The sequence below is a fragment of the Manis pentadactyla genome, chromosome 6 (assembly GCF_030020395.1).
Source record: "Manis pentadactyla isolate mManPen7 chromosome 6, mManPen7.hap1, whole genome shotgun sequence".
Lineage (NCBI taxonomy): Eukaryota > Metazoa > Chordata > Mammalia > Pholidota > Manidae > Manis > Manis pentadactyla.
Window position 1 is genome coordinate 11,462,990 of NC_080024.1, and position 20,663 is coordinate 11,483,652.

At 40.1% G+C, this 20,663-nt stretch overlaps 1 long non-coding RNA gene across 3 annotated transcripts; it reads right to left on the reverse strand.

The window, feature by feature from the left end:
- Positions 1 to 450: 450 nt before the first annotated feature.
- Positions 451 to 14,979, reverse strand: LOC118926569 (uncharacterized). 3 transcript variants are annotated; one of them, XR_005030527.2, is made up of 4 exons: positions 14,681 to 14,979; positions 11,162 to 11,323; positions 8,507 to 8,679; positions 451 to 1,817 (listed from the first exon to the last, which is right to left on the reverse strand). It is a non-coding gene; the product is annotated as an uncharacterized LOC118926569 (long non-coding RNA). The 3 variants fall into 3 exon arrangements; XR_008998156.1 differs by lacking the exon at positions 451 to 1,817 and having other exon boundaries at positions 6,180 to 8,627; XR_005030526.2 differs by lacking the exon at positions 451 to 1,817 and having other exon boundaries at positions 6,180 to 8,679.
- Between the last annotated feature and the right edge of the window lie 5,684 nt (positions 14,980 to 20,663).

A 20,663-nucleotide genomic window follows, 5' to 3' on the forward strand; every position in this document is an offset into this window, starting at 1 on the left:
GCTCTGTGGTCGGTGCTTAACATTTAGGTTTGCTTTGCCTACTTGGTGAATCAATCCTTTTTCTCTTTATCCCTGATAATACTGCTTGTTCTGAATTCCACATTGTCTTATATTGGCATAGCCATACTAGATTTCTTATGCTTAGTGTTTGTTTTTTATATCTCTTCTCACCTTTTTACCTTCATCTTGCCTGTGTTTCTATTTGAAGTATCCTTCTTATACAAAACATACAATGGGTCTTGCTATCTAAATTGATAATCCAGATCTTTTGGGCTCCATATAGATTGTGTTTTCCAGAATTCTGGAGTTGAAAGAGGCGGTAGATGCTGTTCATTCAAGCCCTTGAGAGAGATAAATATCTATCTTAATCTTTAGCTTTTTGACAACAGAGGATTTAGAGCTCCTCTTGGTTGTTTACTCTGGTGTCCCGAGATGCTAAATCATGAAGTTCCTTAAAATGTCTGGAACATAGAAGATGCCTGATTTAAAACAATATTAAATGAATGCATAATATATTTATTAGGATTTTAGGACAGTGCTTGTTATTTAGAAAATATTCAATAAATGTTTGTTGAATGTGGAATGAATGGTGGTTTAAGTATTCTTAATTAAGTATAAACAGGCTTCCCATTGATAATGGCAAACTGTGCGCTTGTTTTCTTCTGCCTCCAGAGACTGAAAACAATGATAGGGAAAGAATAAAAATCAAGTATTACCCTAGAAAAAATAGAGCTGGGGCAAACTTAAGCAAATAAGATATTTCAAAAAATGTCTTGGATGATGGAATATAGAATACCAGAGCAGCCACAGACTTGAATACTCGCAGAGAAGTGTGCAGCCAATGAGGACTGAGGCCTCAGAGGCTAAGAGGATGATGAGACAGGGGAATGAGAAGAGGGTTGAAACGTACGGAATAATTTAAAGTCTCTGTAGAGATCAATCATCTCTACCCAAACCCCTTTCTCCTTCTACCGCCCAAGGGAAAAAGATGATTTTTCTTTTCTATTTGTGCAATTCAGTCCCCCCAAACTGAAGTTTTTATCAAAGAAATCGGGTCAACTTTATGGCAGGTGGGGCAAGATGGGTATCCTGGAGCAAAGTTTCTATATCTTGTTATCTAAGCCCTCAAAACGAGGCCACTTGCCTTAAGAGGGCAAAGAGCTCTCAGGTCCAAGAGGCCTGCAGCACACATGAACGAGATCTGGAGATACTGTCCAAAGAATAAACCCACTGTTAAGAGTGGTTGGCTCTCATGAGTGGATTAAAGATAGAGAAGGAGTTATTACCTTTTTCGGTGGACTGAATTGTGTCTTTCCAAATTCCTATGTGACGCTCTAAACCCCATGTGAGTGTATCAAGAAATATACGTTCAGGAGGTAATTATAGTTAAATGAGGTCATAGGGTGGGTCGCTAATCGAACATGACTGACCCAATGGAAGATCTCACTCCCTGTCTTTCCTCTCTCTCTGCCATGTAAAGACACAGCAAGAAGGAGGCCATATGAAAGCTAGGAAGGGGGATCTCACCAGGATCTGACCATGCCGGAACCCTGATCTTGTATTTCCAGCCTCTAGAATTCTGAGAAAACTAATTTCTGTTAAGCCTCTCAGCCAATAATATTTCATTACAGCAGAATGAACTGACATATACCTTTCATTAAAACTCTTCTTTGCTTTTTGATTTTTAATATTCTGTGGATGTCCACATTATGTTGAAAACCATGACAAAACAATAATAACAACAAGAAATAAATGACACCTTCAAGCTGGAATAGAGTGGACCGATCAACTTCTCTTTTTCTAGTTGAAGAAAAGTCCTAACAAGCAAAAGGATTTATTTGCCTAGGGTCACCTAATGTGAAATATAACCCATTTAAAAACCTCTGATTTTTAAATTTCATGTTGTGTTTCCAATGCTTGCTGCACATTCTGTAATATATTTACATTTTAAACATATTTACTAATTCAAATATTTTGATAAGATTGAAAACGTATACCACATTCTCACGTAAGATTACCTGATTGTATATAGTGACAGCAGAATATTTTGATAATAATATATTGATATATCTCTCTATATATCTGTCTCTTTATATATATATTTGGTGCTCTGGGACATCAGTCTTGTGCCATATCACCTGCCATAAAGTATAAAAGGGGAATAATTACCTATGTGGCTAATTTACACAGGGAAAACAAAATGAGATGTCTATAACATATAAACATCTCAAAGAATTTAGAAATATCTGAGCATGTTGACATATTTGAGAAATTGCCTAGTTCAGTGAAAAATTATGGAAAGGTTGGAAATATGGCTCTCCTATATATTATCTGTATGACAATGGCAATCATTTAACCTGACTGAGTCTCAGTTTTTTCTTCTGTAGCATGTGGACAAGGCTTACATACCTTACAAGGATGTTGTGGTGATGAAAAGAATTATAAATTACTGAATAGAAATACTTTATATGAGCAAAGAGTATGAGACAGAAGAACATATAGATATGAATATCTGGATGCTTTATTATACAACTCTGTTCAAACTATTTGATCTGTGGTCCTGACCGATTCTATTTAGGTGTCCCTGAATTCTTTTTGCCGATCGTTCTTCAGAGTTTTGGATGCCTGACCTCAGAAACTAGCTTCAGGTTCCTCAAATCTCAAAACCATTGTTTTCCACGATTACCAGTCTCTTAGTTTTGATGTTGAACTTTGGCAGGGAAAATGTTTGAGAAGCTAGAAATGAGAGGAGGATATTTTCCCCCATTAAGTAATGAACTACTTTTGATAAGGTACCTCTGCTATTGGATTTTTGAAAGCTGACCTTAATTTTCTCCCTGATCTGACAAGTAGTTAGTTTTAGGCATCCATTTTTCTCTCCTTGGATCTGTAGAAGAGGCCTCCAGAAAGCAGATTATAATTTCTATTTCTATTTCTATTTCTAGAATATTTCTAAAATATGCATGGCTTTCCTGGTATTCCCCTAGCCTCACACTATTTGCTAACTCTTGAATTAAATACAGATTCTTTGTAAAAGAAACAAAATGGATTAACTTTTTTCTGGTGTTCATTTAGAGGAATCATTTTTCCTAGTTAATGTTGTAAAGATCCTTTAATGTTAATAAAACTATTGTAATATTTATATGAAAATATCAAGTGAGCTAAGAAGAAAACAAGTCCTACCATTTGCAACAACATGGATGGAGCTAGAGGGTATTATGCTCAGTGAAGTAAGCCAGGCAGAGAAAGACAAGTACCAAATGATTTCACTTATTTGTGGAGGATAACAACCATGCAAAACTGAAGGAAGAAAACAGCAGCAGACTCATAGACTCCAAGAAGGGACTAGTGGTTACCACAGGGAAAGAGTTGGGGAGAGCGGGTGGGGAGGGAGGGAGAAGGGGATTAAGGGGCACTATAATTAGCAGTCACAATGTAGGCAGGTCATGGGGAAGGCAGTACAGCACAGAGAAGGCAAGTAATGACTCTATAGCATCTTACTATGCTGATAAACAGTGACTGCAATGGGGCGGAGGGGAACTTGATAATATGGGTGAATGCTGAAACCACGATGTTGCTCATGTGAAACCTTCATAAGATTATAAGATTATATATCACTGATACCTTAATTAAAAAAAAATCAAGTGAGCAACGTATGTGTCTAAATGCATATTCGTCACTGTTAATTATTTGCCTGTTTAGGGTAACAGCTGTCTAGCTAAGCATTTCCAATTGTCATAGAAAATGCTCTTGATTTTTTTTTCCCTTTTGTTAGTTTTGCATCTTCTGAGATGGGTAGGAGCCACTGATGGAGTAGGGAATGCTGGTGTCCCATGCTAAACTACTTTATCAGAGCCACCAATTGGAGGCAGTTGCATGATGCATTATTTCTTCTGCACACCAGTTTTCTTTAAGCATGCAGCAAACTGTGCTTTTCAGGCGTGTTGGTTTGTGCCAACCTCCTTGAGCCAAACAGTCCCTGATTTAAGACCTCCTATGATCTATTTCCACATATTCCCTGGTGCTGAATGAATTTATGGGGTTCCTCTCACTTCTCAACTAAAGTACAAAAAAATGAAGAAAGATTAGAATTTATACTAAAGTTAATTATACCTATCTGTTCCCAATGACTTTACATTTTCTGCTACCAATCATCAAAATACAGAACCTACTGGACGGGAGCATACTATGAGAGTTGAGAGTGAGGACTCAAAGTCAGATTGCACAACTTTGGGAATACAGTTAAGTCCTCTAATTATTGAGGAATCATTAGCTTCCTTGTTTGTGATGTTTGCATAGTGACTTTATTACCATATAAGGTAGTTGTGAAGAGAGAAGAACTAATGATTTCTATACTGAAATTGAGAGGGCTTATCATCTTGCCTGACCCGTAAGTCAGGAAATGCTGGCTTCTGTCACCACAGATCTTGTGCTTAAAAGAACTTCAAAAAATATATGTTTGTTTGTAAAATGAGAATAAGTGCTGGCCAGTAGAATCCTACTTCATCTCATCTGTGGGGCTTCCTTAATCAAAGATTAACCAAAATGCTTAATATACTTCTCTGAAGGTATCAATGCTACATTTATTTCACAAACAGTTCACTTCCCAGTGGGTGGGTAGTGCCGGCAAAGCAGACACAAATGAAGCCTTGTTGTCCAAGAACTCACCATCTAGTAGAAGAGACAGATCAATAAATAAATCGTTCAACTTTAAACACAATAAAATACATAAAATTGCAATCACAAAATTCATGTTGGTGCTGAATTTGTACACTGAACTTGCTAGTTCTGTCTTGCTAGTAGTGGGCGGAAATGCAGAAAGTCAGCACATAATACAAATGTGAGTTTGATTTTAGTTTCAAATTGAATAATCCAATGAATCAGAAATGATATCTCAACACATCTTAAATACTCTACTTGAAGAAGCTCTTGCAGTTTTTTGGATAGGAGACAGAAAACCACTGCATGTATTAAATTGCATTTCCTTACACGGTTTGGGGAAGTGAGGCCAAAAAACATCTACCGGATATTCTACTAACAGTTGTTTATGTGAGCCAACAGAAAGAATTAGTTTGCACATCCCTATCAAATGCCCACACTCTCGACTCCCCAATTCTTTATATAGCTGTCATGAAACAAAGATATGCCTAATTGGCTTCACCAGCAGTAAGGGATAAGCTATCTTTTTTTTTCCCCATCTTCATGGGCTGCAAATCCCATTCCTGATTTGATATAGAACACTTAGCTTCCTCTAAAAAAGACCCATGTTAAAATAAATCCATGTTCACATGCATTTTTGCATAAAGTCTCCAAAAAGCAATGGTATGCTGAAAGTCTCTGGTCTGGTAGAAGCTTGTGATTTAGGACATGTGACTGGCATTTCCTTTAGGGGTGTAAGTGGTTCAAGTGGCTGGCTCAAGATAGAATGCCATTCTATGCCTGGTATTACATTATGCACTGTCAGAAACCCTGACGCGGGTTTATCATTGTTACTTATATGTTTTACTCCAACTAATATCTTTTATGAAATAGATTCTAATTCAGATCCAAACATTGTTTCACTAATAAGAAACAACACAGACATATTAACATATGTCATACAGTGACTGTATTTAGTATAATTAAATTTTGTTTCTTCATTTTAGGGAATCCCTCAAGTTCTTTCCTTATTTCTTCTGTTCTCAAAGCTTTCCTTTTAGGAGTCAGATTTTAATAATAAGACAAGATAGCTAAGAGTGTACACCCTAATTTCTATCACTCCTTGCATAATAAAATTAAATTCCTCCTGAATCTGTAAAACAGAAGTACTAAGTAGTTAAATTGTACATTTGGAAATCTTGTGGCTTTTCAAAGTGATAGATAATGTCATTCCTATCAAATTAATAGGAATAACTGAGACTGATGATCATCAGTTAATTTTTTAATGTTTACCAAAGAGCTTGTTGTGTATGTTTATTTCTGGCCTATGTATATATTTAAGAAATCTATACATTATAGAGAAGAAAGAAAGTAGGGAAGTTTAATATTCACAAAAACATTCTTATGCCACATTAGTTGCATTTTCAGCCAATTTTTTCTTTTTCCTCTGAGGATTTTCCTTTGAGAACAGATTTATCTTTGAGGACTCATTTGTTCCCAGATTCAGATAGCTGAACTAGCTACAACTAACTATAATTACAACTGACTAGTCCTTAGTCAAAAGGAGTAATTTATCAACGTGTCCAATGTACGACTAGTACAGTGTGTAGGGCTGGCTTCAGGTAAGGCTTGAGTCAGATGGTCAAAAAATGGCAACTTTCTTTTCAGTCTGTAGACTCAGGTTCTACTTGGATCTATTCTCATATAGGTTCTCTCCTTGTAGTACCTAAAAGGAGTCATTCCTCTACCTTGGTATCTCTCTAAGAAGGGGACTAGAGGAATAGTATAGTCTGTAGTTTCTTTGTTCAAAAAAAAAAAAAATCAGAGCCAACTTTATAAAGAAATCTTTTAGAGAAGCATTTCATAAATTCTGAGAAGTATGCACATCACCTGGGAATCTTGTTAAAATGCAGATTCTGTATGTAGATCTGTGACTCTGCATTTCTAGTAAAAATGTAGCAGGTGATGCCAAAGCAGCTGGTGCCCAGACCGTACTGGGCAGCGAATCTCCACTACTGTGCTGTCTGATATAGTAGCCAGTGGCCACGTGTGGTAATTTAAGTTTAATTCAATCTAATTTAAAAATTCAGTCCTCATTCTCACTAGCCACATTTTAAGTGCTCAATAGCCACCCATGGCTAGTGGCTGCAGTACTGAGTAGCACAGAAGAGAATATTTCCATGATCTCAGAAGCATCAATTGGACAACTTTGCTCTAGAAGATGGAAGACGATCCAACTCTAGGCTGAGTGCAATGCTATAAACAGGACATGGCTTCTTGAAATTTCAAGGTAGCACAGTTTCCTAGAGAAGTGGTCTGTATCTTCTAACAGTATATAACCAAAAAGTCTAGCATTTACTAAGCCATGGTATAATCGAAACTACGTGAGATTTCTCTTGAGACCTTCTTTTTTTATTTGTACGCACAATGCTTAGCACTCAGCCCCACATGCTGTTGTAACCTATGCATACAATTGAGCCTTTGTTGGCTGAGGTTCTCATCTTGGTAATCTTGATACAGATTTTTATTAAATAATAAAAAAACTACAGAATAACTTCTTGTCTGCACAGAATTATTACATGACAATCACATGTATTGTAATATAGGTGAAATGAAGAACTGGAAAGATTGTTAATAGCCAAACAACAAACACTTAGCAGTCAATCAAACAACTAAATACATATCTATAAAACATCCTATGCATATGGCGATATACTGGTCCTGGCAATAAGGGAATAATAGCCCAGTCTCTGCTCTTGTGGTGGGCTTACATAGCTTTCACTTTACACACAATTAGCTCTTGTTTTATTAGAGTCTATTAATTTCAATGTCTTAGAGGAACGGGGTGTACAAATGTCCCAAGTGATGCTTAGCTGCTTCCAATTTAGCTCTGGAGCCCTTTCCCAATGTGTAAATGTCACTTTCTCACACGTGGCACTTGAGAATGCTTCCCGAGCACAGGGGGACTTGTGTAATTCAGTGAAGCCTATCCTTTGGATTTGCTTCAGTGTGGACAGGACCTTTGTGGTGATAAGTACATGGCACACTTCTCAGTGCTTTCCTGTGACTGAGACACAGTTTGAATTTTGGCATCGCACAATCAGGGACATTCCTCCAGAGTCGCATGAGTCTTTAGTATTTCTGTCCCTTGAGAGCTGGCATGACAAGTATACCTTTGGCCTTAGCATGTGGTTATGTGAGACCACAGGCCCAGATGAGGATATGGGGCGAATTCTCTCAGGTTCCTGTGAGCATAAGTGCAGTGCATATTGGCTACAGGTTAGGGTTACCCCAGCAAGATCCTGCCTCACACTGGGATAAATGCATAGTCAAGAAAGGGGCTTCATGATCAGCCAGGGCTTCCTTGCCACTGAGAGATTGTGCCACTGTGAGTTGAGCAATGTCAGGGAGGGTATTGGTGCCATGAGGGGGCCCAATAAAAAGCATCTTTTTTCAGTCCTGAGATCAGAACCAATGAAGAAATGGGCACTGGAGTCAAGCCTGTGGGGATACAAATATCACCCTTTAGATTTTTGATAAAGCTGCTGGACAGTGGACCTTAGGGAATGTAGAAGGCAATTTCTGACATGACCCCCAAGGACATCCACCTCCTGGTATTCACGTCCATGTATAATCCTCTCCCCTTGAGTACAGGCAAGGCCTAGTAACTTGCTCTAAACAATGGAATATGACAACACTGATGATAATAAACATCAGATTATGACTTCCATCTCGTGAGCACACTCTTTCTATTGACTCTCTCCCTTACTGGCTTTGATGAAGCAAGTCGGAAATACTGAAGTGGCAAGAAATTGAGGGCATCCTCTGCCCAACAGCTGGTCAAGAACTGAGGCCCTCGGTCCAATACCTTGTAAGGATCTGATCCTGTCAACAACCATGTGAGCTTGCAAGTAGATACTTTTCCAGTTGAGCCTCTGGAAGAAACCTCAGTTCTGGCTGACACCTTGATTGCAGCCTTATGAGAGACCCTGAAGCAGAGGACCCAACTAAACCATGTCAAGAAAACCTGAACCACAGAGACTGCGAGATAATAATTGTATTAAGCTGTTAAATTCAGAGTAATATTCCTAAGCAATTGGTAAGTAATACAGGTGTGTTTGTCAAGTGGACTTGCTAATCGTCTTCTCCTAAAGTAGGTGAATATGCCCACCTATTCTGGGGGTGCTGGACTCCGTACCTGATCCTTGGGGGCCTACCCTGTATTGCTTGAAGAAACAGAGAAGACAATGTGCCTTTGTGAAGCAAGTGAATTTCAAGTCAGTGGAGGAAGTCGAAGGGTCAGATCTTTTAGCAAACTTACCTGCTGATTAGTCAGTTTCTCTTCACCTGAGGAAGAGTGAGGATTGAGAGAAGCGAGGACTGTTAACTCTAAAGGTGTCTCTAAATATGCAAATATCAATGGGTTAGCATCCTTGTGTCACATGATTTCCTAGGAATGGGTTAAGTAACTTCACTTGCACAGGTAGGAGTGAGGTTGGAGCCACAGGCCAGGAGTGCTCAGGAAAAATCTCTTCTCATAGAAGCGAGAGTAGAAAAATTAATAAGAAACTCCCCATAGTAAAAAGCTCCTTGCACAGGAAAATCTTCCTTGTGCTGATTTGAAATCTCATATTTCACTTTCTAATCCTAGTTTTGATGTCTTATATGAAATCAAAGTCCTGTGCCCTTCCCCAGTGCCAGGTCTGAGCAATGCGGAGATGCATTAAGGTCCATTTCTGCCCTCAAGGGATTTACAGCCTGGAAGGCAGATGTATTTGAAAGCAAACAGTGAGAACACATGATGCAGGTTTGATTATCTTGGAAGCTGGCTATGAGGTGAAGTTTAATACGTAAAATGTTGATTGGGAAAGGTCCTTGGGATCAAGACTTGTTGAAGGGAAGGTGGTGATATGGAATTGGACAGAAAGATTGTGCAGCTGTGAGGGAGACCTCAGGAGAGCCTCTGCTGACTGCACAAGAAGGTCTGCTGCTAAAGTGGACCTTGGAGTTGACCTGAAAGGCTGAAATAGCTTGGCCTCATATGCCACTGGATTTGTCACTGGATCTGGTCATCCTGAGAGGGCAGGATCTTGGGGTCAGCTTTTTTCTGTACCTGTGGGAATCCCTGCAGAAGCAAACAGCTGAAGTCAATGTGCCACTACCCCTCCTAGTAGCTGGGCAACAAGTCCTTCTTTGATGGGACAGTTTAGAAGAAAGGGTCCCTACATTCCTCTCCCAAAAGGTAGGAGTAAGACTCCGCATGGAAACAGTCTCTCCTGTACCAATGTTCCACAGAATCCCCTCTGTCCACACTTGGGCTCATTTTTATTTATTCAAAATGGGGAAGTGGTTTAAGAAACTCAGGTTCTGTCCTGCTAATCCCCATGAGACACACACTCTGGCATATGGCGTCTGCTGAGGAGGGGGACGTTCCTAGTTGGAGCACCAAGCTGTATCTGCCTAGGTGCAAAATGGCAGTGCAGAGCAGATGCCTGCCCTTGAGACTGAAAGGTCACCTGGTGCCAGCTTGTGAAGCGAGCTGTGTGTGACAGTCAGGAATGTGACTTCTTTGGTTAATGAGATACTGTGGGGAGATTATTCTTCATGATGCCTATGGATCAGGTCACTGCTTTAACCCAGTAGTGGATGGCAGTGTAGAGCAAAGCTTGAAGGAAGCAAAGATTGGAGGCATGGAGACAAACTAAGAGACCGAGGAGTTGTTGAAGAGGGTGGTGATGAGGTCCAGAGCGAAGCAGAGGCAGAATGGGGTGGGAGCTTGGAGGGAGGATTTCAGAGACGAGATTTGGAACCTGTTTAAATAGGGGAGGTGAGAAGGAAGTTGGAATGAATTAGTTGGGAGAACAGATTGACAGGATTTGAATCCTGATTAGAGATGAGAGATGAGAACAAGAAGGAATTAGTTTTCCAGTCTGAGCTAATGTGTGTGTGAGGGGAAGGAGTGAACTTCTTCTCTATTGCAAAATATATGTATTCTAAAGCAAAATAGAGAAAATACACTTTTAAGATAATATTGTATTTTACATTTGTTTCATAACTAACAGATTTTAGGATTAGAAAATCTGAGTGGGCATTAAAACATTCCAAATCATTAGCTCACAGATGACAATAAGAATAAGAAAAGCAAAAATAATAAGAAATTAAAAATATGAATAATAAAAATGAAAAGTAAGTAAAAAATGAAGCTTTAATCACCGAAAAATAATAGTTTTTCCAAATTAAAAAACAATATCAATCATTTACTGGGCATTTTCTATGTGCTAGGCATTAGGACACTTTCCTGAAATTATTTTGTTAAAATTTACAGCAATGCTGCTATGCTCTAGATTATTATTATGCCAATCTACAGATGAGAAAAGGAAAGTGGTGTGTCCAAGAACGGAATGACCACAGTCTGACCACAAAGCTCCCACTTTGATTCTTACCACCAGCTCATAGCCTCAGTGAAGATGTTATCAGCCTTCCCCTGGGCCTGGTCCATCTCTGTTGATGGTGTTCCCATTACCTAGCAGCCAAAGCATTAAGGTAGCTGATTCTGCAGGGGGTCTAGGCCAGTAATTTGCGGTGCGGAGTGTTGATGTGCTGAGAGAAAAAAAGATGTTCTAGCTGCCAGCATTTCTTGCATAGAAACACAACTTCCATTCACATCCTGATGAATTTTCAGAACCTAATTAGATGTGGGACCAAATATTACAGTTTCTTTACTCAACATGAGCACAGAGGAACACTGATAGAGGTCAGGAATAGGATTTTCAACCTTTTTTCTTTTAAGAGTTATAGATTTATTCAATGGTAAGCTTTGATTTGAATAATACTTGCAGACTAATGTGTTCTTTCTTCATTTCCCAGTATAACATGTTACATCTGAAGAGGACTTTGGCTTTTTCCAACAGGTCCTTCCCATGGACTCCTATCTGATGTTCCAATAACAGGAGACTGGGGGACTTACTCAGAAGGTTCAGCGAGCTGTCAAATCTCACCCAGCTCCTAAGAGTCAGGACCACATTTCCTGCTTGGCACTTCCAATTTCAGGTTCAGCCCCTTTTTAAATGTTGTCACCACATGTAGGAATTTTGTTGGCCAAACAGCAATCAAAAGCCCACCATGTCAATTCCATTTTTTATTTGCTGTATATTGATCTATAGGAAAATTATTTTAATTCTATTCCTGTTAAAAAATAGAGTTTGAATGAAGTGAATGAATATTATATGTGTGTGTGTGTGTGTGTGTGTGTGTGTGTGTGTGTGTTTCCCTTGGCCTAGAAAAACAAAATAGAAAACAGGAGACAGATTCATTTTTTTATAGTGACATGGGACCGATGACATCCAGTTAACCCAAAGATTTGCATAGAGTTTGCATTGTTTGGTGGACATCTATGCAATTGAATTGAGTAATGACATTAGAATTTGGACTCTGAAATAAAGACAAACAGATAAGTCTTGGTGATACAGAAAGGCTGGCCTCTTGTGCCAGAGATTTGCAGAGAGGGATTTCTGTGCTGTTCAGTGATTAAGGGTGCCAAATGTAGCCAGGAACTGTTTCAGCAATCATAGATGTTGTTTTTCCAATCGGACCAATCTGCCAGACTGGCAGACAGAAAACTAACAGAAATATTAAATAGAGACAGCTTCTATAGTTGAATCTTGTTTTTCCCTCTCTCTGCCGGAAGCCACTAGAAAATAGTAGCCTGTGTGTAGGTCATGAAAAACAGGCACAGATACACACACCGTGTTGTGTATTCACACTGTTAAATTAAGTCTTTCTGGGCTGAAAAACTGGTGCCAAAACAGTTGTTGCAGATGTATTAGGTGGCTAAAGCCATCCTTCATTTATGATGTTGTATTCAGATACTCTCTCCTGGCTCCCAGTCACGTTGTGAAGGATTCCACTCTCTGTTGACCTACACACCGTGGGGAATCATTGGAGGGGAGGCACTGTGCTTGAGTTTCCAAATTCACACTCTTGAGGTCTGGTAAATTTAATGGATGTGTGCTTGGAGAATTTGATAGAATAGCTGGTTTTAGTTCCAGGATTTGTTTCCGTGCATGGCCAGCAAAGATGCATAATTACGTGCAATTCTTCTTCTGGCCACAAATGTAACAGAACTGAGCTCAGTTAGCTTCTGTGACCACAATTTATGTAGAGCAAAACCTCCCCTCAGATTCAGAGAAACGATGACACAATTCCATTGCAACATACATATGTGACCTCCTCAGATGCCCCTGGGATACAATAGGGCCTTATGTAGCTTGCGTGGCATGTGATCCTCCTTTTCTATGAATATTCTTCGACTATTTTCTCAGCTCTCTTAGGAAATATATTTCTACCTCTTTTGCTCTGAATTTTTTAGGAAGAAAGAAGTTTAATACTACGATGTAAAGAGAACTTTTGTTTGGTAGAATTGATCAATGTTCACTTAAAACAGACTCTCCCAAATAATTTTATCTCATAGGTAGGGAGCATATAGAGAGTAGTGGGTTCCATCATAGCTAATTTGGAGTGATCTCCTCTTTCTTTGCCACCAGTAAGACTGGCAAATGAAATGATGACATATCTGGAAATCTGTCTTCTTTATCTATTGCCCGAGAAATAGTACCCTCCCATATTAAAAGTAGCGTTTAATGTACATGTTTCCGTGTGGATTGGGAGTTATGATTTTGTTCTGTTTTGGAGGGTTTGGGTCACCTGCCTCTCTGAGCAAAGCAATGAGTGGATTTCAGGGGCAGTAAATGTTATCTTCCATCTAGAACCCTTTGCTTCTTGACAGGCTCAGTGGTGTGAATCTGAATTGAAAAAAAACCTGGCCTATTTCCCCTTACTTACGTCTGAGAGGTGGAGAACAAGGAGGGGGTAGAAAAGCTGCATTCCTCAAACGATCCACACCCTAGAATAAAAAGCGTATATAATCATTTCTGGATAATTATATGTTGGCAATGCTTGCTAACCAGTTTTGTCTGACTTCACAACCTAGATTCTGTTATATTACATTATATTACATAGCAACACATTCCTTGCACCCAAAAGGGTGTTTGTGGCCTAGGCCCCTTCTACCTGTGGGAAGACACTGCAATCTTCTTCCACACGGGAAAGACCCTCTGCATAGACGGCCCCTCCTGTCCTTGTGAACACTGCATGGATGGCTCAGAACCATTGGTTACCTTTTGGAAATTATTTGTATTAGTTTCCTAAGGAAGCTTAACAAATTACCACATATTTGTGGTTTAAAACTACTTGAATTTATTATCATAGAGTTTTGAGAGCCAGAAGTCTGATGTGGCTCCCACTAGGCTAAAATCAGTGTGTTGGCAGGCTTCGTTCCTTTTGGAAGTTGTAGGGGAGAATCTGTTTCCTCGCCTTGTCCAGCTTTTAGAGGCTGCTGGCATTTCTCACCCTATGGCTTCCTTCCATTTCCCAAGCCAGCAATGGGGTGCTGGGTCCTTCTCACATTACATCACTTCAGTGTCTGCTTCCGTGGTCACATTTCCCTCTTGACCTGCGAGGACCCTTCTGCCCTCCTCCTTCCACTTGCACAAATCCCTTGTGATTACATTAGGCCCACCCAGATAATCCAGGATAATCTGTATTTTTTAAGGTTATCTGATTAGCAAATTTAATTCTCTCTGCATCTTTGTAACCTAGCATACTCCCTAGTACTGGGGACTAGGGTGTGGACCATCTTTGGGGGTGCCATTAGACTCTCTATTGTACCCTTCCCTCATCCCAGGTGTAATTAATGAGGACAGAGGTTGAGTTCTTAAATGCATCAGCAAAGGTTAGATGATCTCGGCAGAAGTGAAAATGATATTCCTTGGCTAGACGGTCGGGAGCCTTACCCTGAGTCCTAGTGAGCACGATGGTTCACAACAGCTCTGCGAGACTGCAGGGATGCCCTCTGCAGGGTCAGGCCAGAACCAAACAAAGCATTTGGTCTGTAGGATTCCTAGAAGACTGTCATACACGAACATTGCTTTTTTCTAATCCAAGTATAGTTGTCCTAAAAAGAAGGAAATTGACTTTTACCCACTGTACGCTCCTGGGTCCTGGGCAGTAAATATGTTGTTATTGTTGTTATTCATACAAATGATCGTACTGCATGAAGGCTAGTAATTCAGCGGCATGATCTCCTTTGAGGAGACACCGCAGTCCCCAAGAGGATGTTCCAGGCCCCTGTGTTTCTGCCTTGGCTGAGGCACCCCTGAGCCTGTCCATCTGCGGGAGGAGCGCTTCCCTCTAGTCCTGGTGCAGTGATTTAAGAGGGCGTTTCAGACCAGGCAGCTGGCTGTCTTGGTACCATGGCCCCACTCTGGTTGTTGACATGTGCTTTCAAGTTTTCTGCAATGCACAATTTCCCCTTTTCTCATTTGAATCCTATAATTCGTGCTACGTACTCAGGGCTGAGATTTGACCTTTGCCCCTCTGCCCAGTCTGCACTCTTGGACTTGGGTCATGGATCTTTCAGGTTAGCACCTCATTTTAGGTTGTGCCAGTCACCCCAGATTGGATTTTCAATATTCTTTCTAATCATCTTAATTAATACATTATTATTATTAATCAATATTTAATTAATATTTTCTCAACCCCTCCTTCTGCCTTCACTGTTACATTTGGGACTTCTTAAGGCCCATGGAACTCTCTGCTGAGTCTCACTGACCTGCCGGATTTTATCTCAGTCTTTTCTGATCTTTCCCTTGCTGATTTCTCTTAACTTAGAGCAGACCCTGCGACAATGGTGAGGTTCCTTCACGTGGAAGAAGGCGCTTTCATAGGAGAATCAAGGCAACTTCGGATAGAACGCACTACATGTAATTTCTCAGCAGCACCTTAAAAACCTGTGAGTAAGGGGGAGTTCCTCCCTCTACTCCCGTCTCAGTATCAGCTGGAGCGGAGCTGTGAAAAAAATGGGAATTTCAAACACCTGTCATGCTCAGGAAAGAAGATTTTGGCCACAGAAATTCAAGCGGCTGTATAAAAAATGTCTCCCTTGAAAATAATAGTTTAGTATTTTTTTAATTAAAAAAAATTTATTTTGGCCTTTAAATGGAAACATTTCTCAGATTTCGAATGACCTAAAAGTAGTTTTCTCTAGGACCTTTTGGAAATGAAATGAAGTATCCAGAATGGAAGAGAAAGGGAGCTGACAGCCACAAGAAAAGCTAACACAGAGTGTTGTGTTTCTCCGGGGTCTTTTCTCAACTGTCAGGCGTGTTCGGGGACGCAGAAGTGGACGGGGTGACAATGTCTTCCAGAGTGGGAGGAATGCCCGCCTGGGCTGGCACGGCGGAAGCTTAATGGCCAAATTTACTCAGCAGCCGGTCCTTCTCAGGATAAACCCCTCCTTCTCCCTTCACCTGTAAGACAAGAACAAGGATGACAGGACTGTGGAAATAGGGCCTTGAAGGCCTCAGAGGCAATACACTTCTTTAGAGAAACCCTGACACCACCAAAGGGACCTGGCCGAGAGTATGATCGATTTCAAGGAGAATTTTCCAGAGAAGATACAGTGAAGGCTGGAGGTTCATCTGCAGCCTGCACACCCCTAGAAAAACCCCTCAGCTCCGGCTCTGGGAGTCACAGCGTGCTGAAAGGCGAGTGGTTTCAGAGAGCGCCCAAGTGCTGAGTGAAGTCCTGCGGCGTCCTCCTCGCCATCTGCTGGTTCCCGGCCAAATATCTTCACCCCAGAATAGATATTCTGTTGTGTTTGTTGGCTTCAGAGTGTCAGGTGGTGTTGAGTTTGGTTCCTGGCTTCCCTGATTCCTCTCCAAGTGACCCCAAACCAGATATTTAGCCTCTATACACGTCCATGTGCAAAATGGGAGTAAAAAAGATGCCTGCCCTTATGTGTAGTGTTGAGGCATATGTGAAGTAATGTATGTCAAACGTTCAGCGCACTTCAGGGTACAGGGGTGCGATCATGGAAGGTGAGCTGCAATTTTTATCATTATTAATGTTAGGACATTTAGTTGAACTCAGTAACTTGAGAGATGGGTTTTAAAGCAGAGTGGGAGCTCTGTGGCCTGATCTTGCCCGCCGTAAGGGTTCACTTGCAGATCTAAATAAGCTCCCCCTTCCATTTTGCAGGAAGTTGACCTCAAAGTTTAGGCTCTCTACACACAACAGTTTGAATTTGTATTGCTTTTGGTTCAGCTGTAAAATTTGAGTATGTTAGAGCTGAACTCCACTGGGATGGCTTTTTCTATTTTCCTTTGCAGGCGGCTTGGCATTATGTAGGTCCTAAAGCGGGTTGCACACTCCATTCTATCAAAGGTGAGAGGTCAATTTGAAACATGGCAGGAATGGAGAGTAACAGCATTTGGCATCTCGATCCCCCTTTTATACAGGGTGAAGCATTTCAGAAACCCTAAACTCAGTGGGGTTCTCAGATTAGATCTGCTTTGAATTAGTTCCTCCAGTCTGGGTGGTAAAATGCAAGCGGGGAGGTTAAATGAACATATTCAAGTTCAGAAACAGAGAGCTTTTCGAAAATGATGTTCATTATTTAGAACACAAGCCTTCATTGCTTTTCTAACCCCTGCCCCTTCCTCTTGGGTTTCTCTGGGATCAAACGTATTCTCTGACATTTATAAATCTTCTACATCTAGAAGAAAATGACATTGAAGTACAATATCTTTCTAATTTCTTCCTCCTTTTGGTGGATTTTGTTACTGGGCAGGGGGCCTCAGGAGGAGAAGAAGGGAAGGATCTTGTCATGGAGCTCTGGCTGCCAGTCACCATGGTTGTTTATAAAGTTGTTGGAATGAAGGCAACTGCAAAGATTTCCTCGGGAACCAGTTGACTATACTGGTTGGAAGGGAAATCCATCTCCCAGCAAAACAAGCATCACAGCATTTCTTCTTTCTATTGTTTTTCTTCTAGGATAAGAAAACAGGTCATATTTTTTAACACAAGGTCAACCATGACTGCATTCGGATGGATAACAGGTAAACACGTTTAGTGGGAGGCAGTCTGTTTTGACCGGGGCACATCTCTAATATCGGAGGATGGATGGCAGGGTCAGCTAATTGAAGATCATTTCTTTTCTTTCCATGTTCCAGCATTACAATGTACCATTGAGCTTTTGACTTTGGGATAAGGGGACTGGTCCTGTTGTAAGCTAGAAATTTTCCTGTAGGCTAGAAATTGTAGACTACATAATATTTTTCTTATAGACCCTAGCAACATGTTCATGGAAGCCTCAGGGATACATTCAAATAAAATCATTAGAACACAGTTCACTTATTGATATTCTTCTTGGAAAAATAGAAAGTTAGTGCCCATTGGACTTCTAGATATTTCTTCCCATGGTTACTTGAGGTATTTCCAGGCAACTAGGGCCAACAACTCTTAGCAGATGTGACAGTCACCGTCCTTCTCCTTTCAGACATTTAAGGATTTCATGGAGCCTGTCAAGGGTTAAAATGTTCACCTTTGGGCAGCACTGATATTTTTGAAAACCAAAATAAATTGACATAAGATGTACCTTAGTGGCTGTAAGATGTACTTTAAGATGTACTTAAAGTCTCTTGGAATATCATTCTAAATTTTAAAAAAAAGTCCTGTGTGGCCAAATAGAAAATTCTTAGTTTTCTCTGACAATGTCTTATACTTTTCACTGCTAGATTAATATTGAAAACTGCCTGGCTCCTAGCAAACTGTCTAGACTTTGCCAGTCATGGGCCGTAAGGACATGGCCTACCTTAATTAACAGGTTTGGATGCTTCTAGTTCATACATATTCTATTTTGTGAGTTTTCTCTTAAACCATCAAGAAGGGAACAGGATTTTGAAGAAATATCCTTGAGCAGAAGTTGCTTCATGATAGTCCCAGATCCTCAAGGGGTGATTTTCTATGAAAATTTTTTAAATAGTCTAAGTTCATCTACTTTTTTGGTGAAATAACAGGCACTCCAATCTACTGTGCTCTTAACTATATTCACAATTTTTCTGAATAATGAACCATAAAATGAAGCATTTTTTTCCAAGCTACTGCCTTCCAGCGGAGACACTGAGGGCTGGATATCAGTTCATAGACTTTTTTCAATCGTCTTGAGCTTCTATCTAATTGGGATGGGTTAGGTAGGGTCCCTATTACTTGCTAGTGAGAAATTATTATTTTCTCCTTTTTCATGAAAGTAATGTAAAAAGAAAAGAACACTCAACATTCTTCTTGATGTTCACAGGGCAGTAGTGGTGATATCCCTTCTCCCTAATGGGTGACTTGGCTTGAGAAAAAGACTTCAAAGAGTGGAGCTCCCTGGGCACCCCTCCTGTTGTGCCCGAGTAGCTCTTTTCCACAGTGAGGATCTCCACCAGCGATGCTCTCGATGGCTGCGATCTGGAGGTGGCCGGAGGGACATCTCCCTTGGAGCTCCTCCAGCTATCTGTGCGAAAGGCCAGTTTTATTTTGTATTTCCAGGGAAAGAAAAGACAGGAACACAAATCTGCTGATCAAGCAAGTCAATTCATGGCATGCTTTCTAAATACTTTCTTTTAATTTCCATACTATGTCACTATGCACTGGTGATAAACAGTTTGAAGAACAGAACTAGTCCCTGAAACCGGTCCCTTGAAATGCACTGACCTAGGTCCCTCAGCAGAAGGTCATGTTAGTTCTGCTCTCTGGACAAACTAACATCCTGGCTGAGCCACGTGATGGAAACTGACATTCAAAGTCCTCTCAAGTTGCTTTGTGATGGAATTGTCTGTAATAGTGCAGTAGGCCACCTATCTCACTGCCCCACCAAGTGCCCTGAAATAAGGGCTTGTTTTATTGCCTTCTTTTGATTAAGCAGTGTTTTCCTACTCAGAGGATCCCCTCCTTCAGGTTTCCTGTTTCATCTTGCTTAAAATATTTGAATTCAAGAATTTAGAGAATTTGGCAAAAGTCCAAAGAATTTCTCCCTTGTGACACAGGACAAATATGCACTTGAATATCAGAAAGAATGAAGGTGAATAGTTCCCCAGAGTAGATTTGTAAATCAAGCATTAATAAGAAATCTGGGCTACATTAATTAGCACTCATATGTACATAATGAAACTGCACAATTCTAATTCATAGTTTTAATTTAGTTCCTCATTTATGGAGAAATGTGCTTCATAAAAGGACAACATCAATAAAACCTGGTAACAAACAAACCAGTTCTTAGAGTTTTATTCCACAGAACAAATAATGACAATGCTGTGTGTCTTTGAAGTGTTTGTTATTCGTGATGTCTTAATTGTACATTTTGAAGAGCTTTTTATTTATTGATTGATTTTTATAAACTCACTTTTCTTTCTACTCCATTTTTCCTTCTCCTAGCTTTTTTGTTTGTGAAATCAAGAATGTGTTGGTGCCTAGAAGGGCTTTAGTGAGTCTTTGAGGAATCTTTCCTAAACCATTTTTGGCATTTAGGACAAACCTTTCTCTATGATTACTGAGAATTTGAGAAACTCAAACGCTCTCTCATATATATTTATAGAATAATAAGGAAACTGACTGATAGGATTTTCATCACCTAACTAAATGTAGCTTTGACATGAAGACAATGAGCCTCTACTTGGCGGCTAAGCTTATCCTGAGGCAATATATTTTAGCGTTGGTGAACTCAGAAGAGTCCAGAGGAAAAGAAAAGAAGGCAAGCTGATAGACACAGAGGAAGTGTACTTTCTTATCTTCTATTGGAAGGGAGATTTCAGGTGGCTTGCCTTAAGAAAAGTCAATTAATTGAACTAAGAGTCTTTTAATAGTATTAAATTAACATTTAACTACCTCCAAGTGCTTTAAGGATAAATGAATAAATAACTTTTATCCATCAAGTTCCAGAATAATAATCTCTGCCAAATAACAAAACAAAATAATTCACTCTAGGAGTAACTTATTGGTCATGCTCTGAAACTTGCTTGACTTTTCAGATGAATCCACAATAGTTTTTCTACAACTGTAGAAGGTGTGGATGTAAAATGAGAAATTCTCATAAAACCCCATCATGACTGGGCCAATGCCCTGTAGTTCCTGGCAGAGTTCCAATA